Source organism: Silene latifolia, chromosome 11 (assembly GCF_048544455.1).
Source record: "Silene latifolia isolate original U9 population chromosome 11, ASM4854445v1, whole genome shotgun sequence".
In the NCBI taxonomy this organism is placed as follows: Eukaryota; Viridiplantae; Streptophyta; class Magnoliopsida; order Caryophyllales; family Caryophyllaceae; genus Silene; species Silene latifolia.
This window is the reverse complement of record NC_133536.1, coordinates 190,123,933-190,134,398: the sequence shown is the minus strand read 5'-3', so window position 1 is coordinate 190,134,398 and position 10,466 is coordinate 190,123,933. Positions and strand designations below refer to the sequence as shown.

The following is a 10,466-nucleotide window of genomic DNA, read 5'->3' as shown; positions in this document are numbered from 1 at the left end:
AAGGAGTGTATCTAGCATGCCAGATATGTGTATCTAGTAAGGTAAAGGAGTATATCTACTACGATGGATGTGTATCTAACAGAATTATTTTCATCTTCCTCTGTTGTTGTTGTTGTTTTTTTTTTTTGCAATAATAGTGAAGGGAAATGAGTGAATTGATATATGGGAGTGATGGGGAGGGTCGGAATGAAGTGAGGGGCAGTGGTTTCGATCCCGGCCGAGTTCAGGAAGTGAAAGCATGGCTTGTGTCTCAGTTTGATGCTGTTGGTAAAGAAGTGTCCTAATATTCGTACTACAGTCGTTGCCATGTGCTTTATTTTTGGATTCAATTGACCGTCTTAGTGTTTTTGAATTCGTTTCGATCTAACTGTGAATGTGTGTATGGTAAGAATGATGAATCAATTAGATGAGTGAAGGATGTATTTCCTTGTGACCTCAAAACATTTGAGGCATTAATATATTTTCGACTTGTCAACACTGTTTTTCTAAGGGTTCCACGGACAGAGGAAAAAAAAAGCAATCCTTTGTCCCATTCTGACGCTAAAGATTGGACAGGAAATGCCATGCTAAAATGAGAAGATAAGGCCGGGAATCCACCTGTGCTAGTCATGGAAGATCAGATCAGGAAGACGAAACCTAATTCCATATTAGACAGATAAAGAAATATTTTATGTAAAATAAGTGAAATCTTTGTGCTCTTTATTGTTAGCAAGCGAAAGGAAAGGGTTGAAACAAAAGGTATATATGTTTGCCTTGCCCCCGACCAACACATAGATTTGATGCAAAGGGCAGATTGTTGCCAATCTTCCGACAGTGGCTTCACTGTTAATGTTCCAAAATTATTTGTGGCAATGCCATACCCATTACATGAATGAAGGTTGAGTTTTATTCCATAATGAAATTAGGAAAAATGATGAACCAAATTTTTTGTTGACATACTGATTTAATGTCCATCAATTTTGTAATCTGAAATTAATTTTTTTTCAGCTGATATGCAATTATAGTTTGTTTTGGGTGTAAGAATTGCTGAAAGTAGTGGAAACCAAAAAGTGTGGTCTGATTTAGTTTTCATCTCATGTATATGTACATGACTGTTTGGTACATTATTACATACTTTACATATCAATGAATTTAAGAACACAGAAATGAATATTAATATTGCAAGTTCTATTTTGAAACGAGTTTATGTAAAAATACATCGATCCCAGAATGCTTAATCTGGACTGTATTAAGGTTATCTGAGGCATAGACTGGTTCCTTAAGGAATATGTGAGGGAAGCAACTCAAGCCGAGGACAAGTCATGGAACCTCATGGCCCGCACCTTTGACGGTCACATGAGTTAGCTCATCATATACATGACTCCATCCACCAACCTGATCCATGTCGAAACCAGATTGTGATCAGTGACAAATTAAATGTGATGTATGTTATCGGAGATTTCTCAATTAAATGATAATATCACGTACGGAGTACAATGCATTTGGTGGTATGTTGAACTGCTTGAATTTGGCTATGACTACGTCAGTATGTGTTAGTATTCTAGACTAGATACATAAGTATATTAATTCGTAGTTAAAGAAGTTTATCTAGCTAGTTAAAATTATCTATCTAGTAACTTAAAAGAAGTTTATCTAGTAAGCCAAAAATCTGTTCTATTAATGTAAAGGAGTGTATCTATCTAACTAAAGATGTGTATTTCGTAACTTAAAGGAGTGTATCCAGCAAGCTAAAGATATGTATCTAGTAACATAAAGGAGTGTATCTAGCTAGTTAAAGAGGTGTATCTAGTAACTTAAAGGAGCGGATCTAGTAACTTAAAGGAGCGTATCTAACAACTTAAAAGTATGTATCTAGTATCTTAAACCTCAAGGCAGATTGACGGTGACAATTGTGAAAGCTAATGATTTGAAGAACAAGGAGATGATTGGGAAGTTTGATCTGTATATAGTCATACACTCATACATATCCGGCCACTTTTTAAGTATAAAACAAAGGTAGTTGAAGTGATTGCAGAATGTAGAGGATAAGGAGACACAGTCACTCATGATTGAGGTTTGGAATAGTTATCTCCATCTCCATTTTTTGTTTACATTAGGAGACAATTCACCTATTCTCTTAATAGTAATTCTACCGTCCTTCCGGACGACGGTACTCCTCACACACAAACACAATCCACCCATGTGGAATATTGAGGACGGTACTCCTCACACACAAGCCATTATAATATTCCACATGGATGAATTGTGTTTGTATGTGAGGAGTACCGTCCTCCCAGAGGATGGTAGAATTTGTGTTTTCTTGAAACAGAAATAATCGGAAATTCACTTACGCGAATAGTCATTGGTCATTGGAGATAGCTCATGACAATTTTGGAGTTTGGACTTAAATTTTATCACAATCAGATATTAGAATTGTGTGGATTCAAGTTTACATTTATACAGCATCAATACCACAGTCTCAGTACCAAAATTACTTGGCGTTGACTTATTTTACATTATACTGATTTTATATGATGATAGCATTGATGAGGCTGTTATGGAATTACTCAGTTTCATTCAGGTTGTTTATCAGTTATCACCCATTCACTAAAGAAGAGCAAAACAAGCCATACGAACTAACAAGATACACATATTACTACCCCGGGATACACATGTTATTACTACCGGATTCACAAATCGATTTGTGAATCCGGTAGTAATTACATGTGTATCCGGGGTAGTAGTATGTGTATCCACCCTCCTACCATAATACAACATCCCACCACCATCACCAACACGCACCCGAGACTACCACTGCCGCCAAGACCACAACGAAGCACCGCTGTATAACTCTACGCCACCCTCCTTCATACATAACCACGCACTAGTTCCACACAACCAACCAACAACCAACCCGTCCACCAATTAAAACGCCATCCGTAAACCCTCCATTTCGCATCCCTACCGACACCCCTTAGCTAACGTCCTCCCGGGATCACCACGAAAACACCGTCCAAAACTCCGTCAAATATCAAGTGCAACACTGGTTGCTCGGTGATGCACCTCCACGACCACCATAAATCTCAGTTTTAAAAAATGTAGTGATCCAAATCATAGATCTGTAAAAAATGAAGAACAACTACAAAAATCTGACCGAATTAATGACATTGTTGCAAGATTTCGAGCCAAATAGATCCTATTTCAAATAAAAGTCAAATTAACTATGGTTGTGGTGTGATAAGCAGATCGACGATGGCGGATTTACGGCGACCGACGGCCAGATTCCAACTGAGGTACGACAACGGTGGAGGTCGTGGCCAGGGGTGACAACAGGAGGTGATGGTGGTGGTGGTGGTGGTGGGTGAGAAGGACTAGATGTTGGGAGACTGGGTTTTAATAAAGAGGAGGGGTGACGGGTGATGAGGGGTTTAATATATATCTTTGATCTCATAATGTAATTTAATCCAAGGGCTGAAAATTAGTTCGTAAGTTCGCACCAAACTATAAGTTCGTACAGGTGCATAAGTTAGAAAAACAATAAGCAAGCATTCAAATGAACTCATTAAGTTATATATATATATATATACTCCCTCCATACCACACCAATGGTAACATTGAGAATCTTGGCACTATTCATTGTTGTAGGGAATCTTTGATATTATTCTTAATATATAAGACAAAATATAGTCATGTGAGATCTTGTTTGATTTATCGTCATGAATGCTATAAGAATATCAATTTTTTATAATTTTTAATAATGTGTAACTAAAGATATTCACGTTGCAAAACGTGTCTCGACAAGTGTGAAAAAGTCGAATTTACTTTGGTGTGGTATGGAGGAGTATATATATATATATATATATATATATATATATATATATATATATATATATATACATATATATATATATATCAAACGCAAACATTCTATTCACATGTTACTATAGTGCCACATTATAAACCAACTATCATGCAACATGCTTATTCACAACACTTTATCATATATCCACTTCATCTTCTTTCACCACATTCCCCATTCCACCACAATCATTTTCCAACATTTCCATACAACACATCATCAAACATACGCAATAGAACCTTAGTAAACACATAGCGATCCCATGACACCCCATAGTGACCGGTTTAAAGTTATAGGGCGACTTTGCGACTTTAGGACGTCTCCCAAGTCTTTGAATTATTAGCTCCTAACAACTCCTACCCGGGTTCATTTTATTTTGACTCCCTAGATTCATTAGGTTCATTAGTTACATGTTCCAAAATCGTCTCTCTGATACCACTTTGTAAAATCCCATACACCAAGGTGCCTTACCAAGACCACCTAATGCATGGAAGTGCTACCATCTCGGTTACCCGAGGCATAGTAATCAAAAATTACCATCAAGAAACATAATTTAAGTATAAAGTTTAACGTGATTACATCAAAACCAACTGTAAAATAAAGTACAACTGTTCTAAAACCAACCTACAACTAAAGTAACAAAAAGTACTATGATAACACAGCGGAAGACTACTATCAGACTCGTGGTGACTCCATCCTCAGCTAATCCCGCGCGCATCCATTGTATACCTGCTAGACAACTGCTCACCACCCCCGAATGGATCACCACAGTTTTTAAAACATTTAAACGGGGTCAGTTACTGATTACACCAAACAAGATACACAAGATACAACACACAGATCACCCAACTCCGTCATATCTCCACACACCTGACTACACACTAAAGTGTGTAGTCCTGCCAGAATATCCACCGCAACAGATATTCCACACCGCCAGTGGGAGACCGCAGCCGTACCCACCAATCCCCGCTCATCTATTCCGAGTGAAAACCCAAGTTCCTTAATGTGCACATCTTCTCCTGTGGTGGGTTCCACAGAGGGCGAATCAAAGGCGTGAAGCCACTCCCACAAGTAATTCCACTCAGCCGAGGGCACGCCTCGCAAACCACAGACAAACACAACCAACCAATTATACAACAACAATTACCAATTACAATACCAACATGATAAAGATCAACAACAATCACAATACCACCAATCAACTATCAAATACCATATAATCAATAACCGAGTAGGGAAACCCTACCTGGAAAAGCAATTACCAAGATCGTCACAATCAGCTAATTAGAAACGTTCCTCTACGAAATCACCTCCTATGAAACACACAATCATACAATCACCATCTAATATCAAAATACTCCCAAAACCCCCAAATTACTCAATTAGGGTTTTAACCAAAATCAAAGAAACGATATAAAAACTACACTAGGATCTTACCCACAACGCGACGGTCTCAACGGCGTAAAGAACTCTGCGATCCGACGACTCTAGCCCTTAGGATTTGATAGCACTGCGAAGAAGAAAGCAACGTAACTTTGTTTAAGCTTGGTGAGATTTTAGAAAAGGTAAAAAGTGAAAAAGAAAGTGACGGAAGTGTTTATATAACTTTCTCGCATTGCTAACAAAACCCGGTAAAGTAACCCGTAAAACCAACTTACTCGATCGAGTACGTAAGTTACTCGATCGAGTAAGCTCGATCGAGTGCCCTTACTCGATCGAGTAACCCACTTACTCGATCGAGTACCCATCAGCAGTACACTGTTTCCAAATCCAAACTCACTTACTCGAACGAGTAAGCCTTACTCGATACAGTACCCAACAGTATAGAAAACCGTAGAATTACATCTCCCTTGGGGATTAACTCTAGTAACGCCACGATTATCAGTGTGGGGGATTGGATTATAACCTGGATTTCTTATATGGGCACTCTAGAAGATGACAGGCTTCGTATTATTCAGTTATTGGCAAGATTAGATAGAATATGGAAAATGCGCAATAATTTGATTTTCGAGGAGTCGAATTTGTCCACCAGTTATTTTTTTTAAGAACTTGACACAAATGTTAGCAACAGCGATCAACGCACATTCGGGGGGAGGGGGGATGGGTAAATTGGGTGCGACATTACTGGATCCCAAGGGAGTCAAGAGAGTGTGAATGACCAGTGCCTCATTCGGGATAGCAGACCTATCTATATAATAGGTGGTGCTGGACCTTGTCAGGCTGTGAGAGTCAAGGTAGATGCGAGTTGGGAGATTTAGTGCAATAGAGCTATTGGTTGGGTTGCTTGGAGTGAAAAGGGGGATGTTTGTTTTAAAGGAAGTGTCAAGATCATGGCAAAGTCTCCTCTGCAACGGTAGCTCTAGGGGGTTACGACAGGTACGGGAATGGGCGTGCATGCAAGATATTTTTGATTTGGAAATTTCATTGGGTTGTCTTGAGCTGCTGAATTAGTGGGCCTGTACGGAAAGCAAACATCATCAAATCAGAGGAATCGTTGACGATATTTCTCTAATGTTTGCTTATTTTCTTTGTTTATGTTTTAGTTACATACCTAGGGGTTTGAATAAGAGAGCTCATGGCCTGGAACGTAGCGCCATGAGAATGTAGTAAACCTTCTTGTTGGCTGCAAAAAAAAATCTTGAAGATGCATCCACATAACGTGTGCAACTACCATTTATATAATCACTTGTTGTTTTTAACCAATAACTAGTTTTTGTGCTCGTGAAAATCACGGGTGCATTTGGGATTAATTGTATAAGCACATGCATAATGTAACCTCGTTTGTTTGGTACATATTGATATCTTTGTTGCCTCCACTAACACGCAAAAATGTTGTACATGAATTGTTGTTCACGTATTTTGGCGATAAATAATATTAAAATAATATTTATATTAACTAACATAATGTATGTGTTTATGTATCTAGTACACTTTTCATTTCCACACTCGTAGGTTGAAAGGTTAGTGGTACCGTCACTGTCGTAACACAACCCTAATAAGATGGTATGTGCACTTCTGGGCCATTATTTTGTCTTCACTTAAGCACAAAAGTACAAGACCTTGTTAGTAAGTGGTGGGTGGAATCCTTTATAAACATATCATAAGTTTCTTATTTTTTCGATGTGGATAACTTAATCTTATAACCTCACGGGGTGCTAGTGTGTTAGAGACTTATACTGTTTGTGGTGGAGTAATGCGTTTTTGTTTATTTTTCAAAAAAAGAAAAAAAATCTTTGTACAGTGCATGACTAGAATTCTCTCTATTTCTTTATACATTTTTTCTCATCTCGCAATATTATTTTTTTTTCGTTCAATGTTGTATTTCTGAATTTTTTCTCTCACTTGTTGTAGCACGTGGTTTTTTTGGTTCAATTTGTTTTGTTCTCATCACAATGCATTTTATTTAAATTTTTGCATAAGACGACTTTAAAAGAGTTTATTTTATATTGTCCTTATAGTACGATATATTAATTTTCTTACGCTATTAATTATAATATTTAAGGACGTTATATGAAAAATTATGTTAAGATATTAATTTTTAAGTTCTCCTTATACATCCAATTTACTAAAATTGAGGAGGTATACAACAAAAGAGGGGATAACATTTACAAACAACGTAAAAGTATAGAGTGATGTAATTTGATTTTTATTTGTCGTATAACCGATTTTCACAATAAAACCCACAATTTTTTTTTTGATCTTGTATAATCTTTTTTTTTTTTTTTTTGCAAGAAAAGATACATCCTATCTTCTTATTCCACAAGGGGGAAAGCAAATAGGAATAATTTTTCTTACAAGAGAGGCCATATGCAGTTTATACATAAATAGAGTTGAGGTGATCAATCACAACATCACTATCCTTAACATTCTTATAGAGGAGTCTAACACCAACTGTAAACTGGATCTGTCTGGCCAAAGCTTGGATTGTAGCCTCCTTGCCCACAAAAATTCGAGTGTTCCTTTCCAACCATAAAGTGTAGATGGTGGCAGCAAGACAGCTGTGAAACCATCCCCCTTTCTAGTGCTTTCTACTGTGCCTAGAAGTGCACCAAGCAAGCTCCTGCCACAGGTCATTTATTCATCCTGGAACATGCATCCAACCAAGTATACTTTTCCATACGGTAGCAGACATGTCACATTTGAAAAACAGATGAGTATGTGTTTCTCTTGCATTTTTCCAGAGAATACAACAAGTCACCAAACAAGTGCCTCTTTGATTAATACAATCAACCGTGGGTATTTGAAAAACAGATCGAGTATACTATATTCTAATGACTTTTGGCGCAAGTTTACTAAATCCGTTTATGTTTAGTATAAATACCTAATTCGTGCCCTATTGTATTTTTACGTATTATTTTACCCTAAAAACTCCTAGAATACTTTAGATTCAGTTTATTTACGTATTGCTTACGGATCTAATCTCCCTAATTACGGTATTAATCTTTCTTTGGTTATTGATTAATTCGAAGTTCTTATTATTACAATTGCTTTATTATCATTCATGTCATTATGTTTTTAATTATGCTTTCTCCTATTGTTATTTTTTTTTTTGGTGTGATCTCCTATTGTTATTGTTGTTGTTATTATTAGAACGACTTTATCTGGGGAGAAAAGGGATCTAGGTTGTTAGAAAGGGATTATATAATGAATTGATAGTTAAATTACTTTTGTTTGTAGTTCAATTGTTGTCTTAAACCTAATTGATTAATTACTGGCTATGATTAGTCAATTAGCATTGCGAATTAGGATTATTACCGACCAGATTAAGAGTAATATAGGCTACGACAATTGAATAGGCTGGCTTAATGATAGCGACCGCATGTTAAACTTAGACCTAAAGGACATATTAGAATCGAGCGATCATATGACCTTCAACAATATAAACTGCTCTATCAACTAGTTAAATCTTACCCCCGTATAACTACCTAGTGAACTTGATCCCTAGACTCTTTAATATTATTGAATTCATCTTTTATTTAAATTGCAATTAGTTTTAGAAAACCAATCAAATCCTTCATGAAAATGGTTACTTTAAGACGGATTTAAATATCAACAAACTTGAACAATTAACTCGCCTCCCTGTGGATTCGACCCTTCTTACCGCTAGCTAGCTATTAGTTAGTAGTAATTTAGGTTTATTTTGATATAGGTGATACGACTTTAGCCTTATCACTCCTCTTCCCTTAATTAGTCTTTGTGCCAAAGCCAAAGGACAACAAATGAGCGGCACCTTATACTAAACCCTAGATTCCCTAACATTCCCCTCAAACTCATGGTAATTTGATAAAATTTCCATGAGTATTACGAGCCTCTATAACCAACGACTACAAAGCCAACGACTATTTCGTCAACAAAAGGAAATTATCTTCCTTGCGTCATTTGTATTATTCACTAGCCGTTGTATATATTTTCTAGTTGTTAGAGTCGATCTATTCCGTAAATACTCTTGTACATCCTAGTATATATAGGTACCATACATCTGTATAAAGTACGAATACATACATCGAATAATATCGAACATATTGAATTCAATGTCTTTATCATTTACGTTTCTTACATGGTATGAGTAAAAGTTAAGAGTAGTTCCGACAAGAATAGTAAATGTACCTATAATTTTAAGAAATGTTATACAAAAAGCAGTAGCAATGAGAAATGTAAGAATTAGACAAGGCAACCTTAAATTCATACAAAATAATCTAAACTAATGGTAAATTTAGATCGAGTGGACTGGACCGGCTACCAATACAATTATGACAAGGTAATGTAAAACTCGCAGTCTCTTTAATTCATACGGAGTATAACAACTATAAATCTATAATACAAGATCGTCCTCTTAGGACGAGTCCAAATCAAGAAGAATACCTAGTTGTCATCAATGCAAGACATCAGATTGTTAAGATATTGGGGCTAATTGTTATATAATCTGTGCATAAAAAGTACTTCGTTGATTGGGCTAAGTTTCATGGGGGCTTGCGAAGGCCCGATCCTATCGGAGGAGGAAGGAACCCCTTGTTAACCGGTACAAAACGTGACAAGGCTCTCCTCTGTCCGCTACCACTGCTTCCGCCATTGAATTGTGTGGGATAAATGCGAGTGTTATACTTGATGGCTACCTTGGCTGGGGCTAGCAAGTGAGGTCGTCCCGACAGCGGATTTGGAGTCATGAGCAAACAGATCATTAAGGCAAGAAAGGCAGCCCAAAGAAGTTTAATTACGTTATGCATTTTGGAAGACTAGTTCATTTTTCAATAATATGGTGAGATGCTTGGGTTGAGTTTAATTTGTATTTGTATTAGTTGCATAATGGAAAAGTAGAGTATTCTCGAAGTCAAAGTAGTGAATTTTCTCAAGACGTTTGTTGAACATCTATCTTACAAACTTCAAATCTATATTGCGTATGTTCTTGGGAGTTTGGGACATAGTCAATCTAAGAGGGGGTTTGGTTAGTGATATTCAGAAAAGGGAAAGATAATTAAAATCCCCCATTCTGTTTAATAGTGTTAGTTTCTTTAATGTTTCCGTTCCCTATCTCTTCTTCATCGCCCTCCACACTCCATAATAATCCCTCTAATTTAAAGTAGTAAATGACAAAGAGATAGATAAAAGTAACTTACGGAGTACCATGTTT

At 36.8% G+C, this 10,466-nt stretch overlaps 1 non-coding gene across 1 annotated transcript; it reads left to right on the top strand.

Annotated features, from left to right (window-relative positions):
• Positions 1–378: 378 nt before the first annotated feature.
• Positions 379–477, top strand: LOC141616251 (small nucleolar RNA Z266). Its single transcript, XR_012530608.1, has one exon. It is a non-coding gene; the product is annotated as a small nucleolar RNA Z266 (small nucleolar RNA).
• Positions 478–10,466: the final 9,989 nt, after the last annotated feature.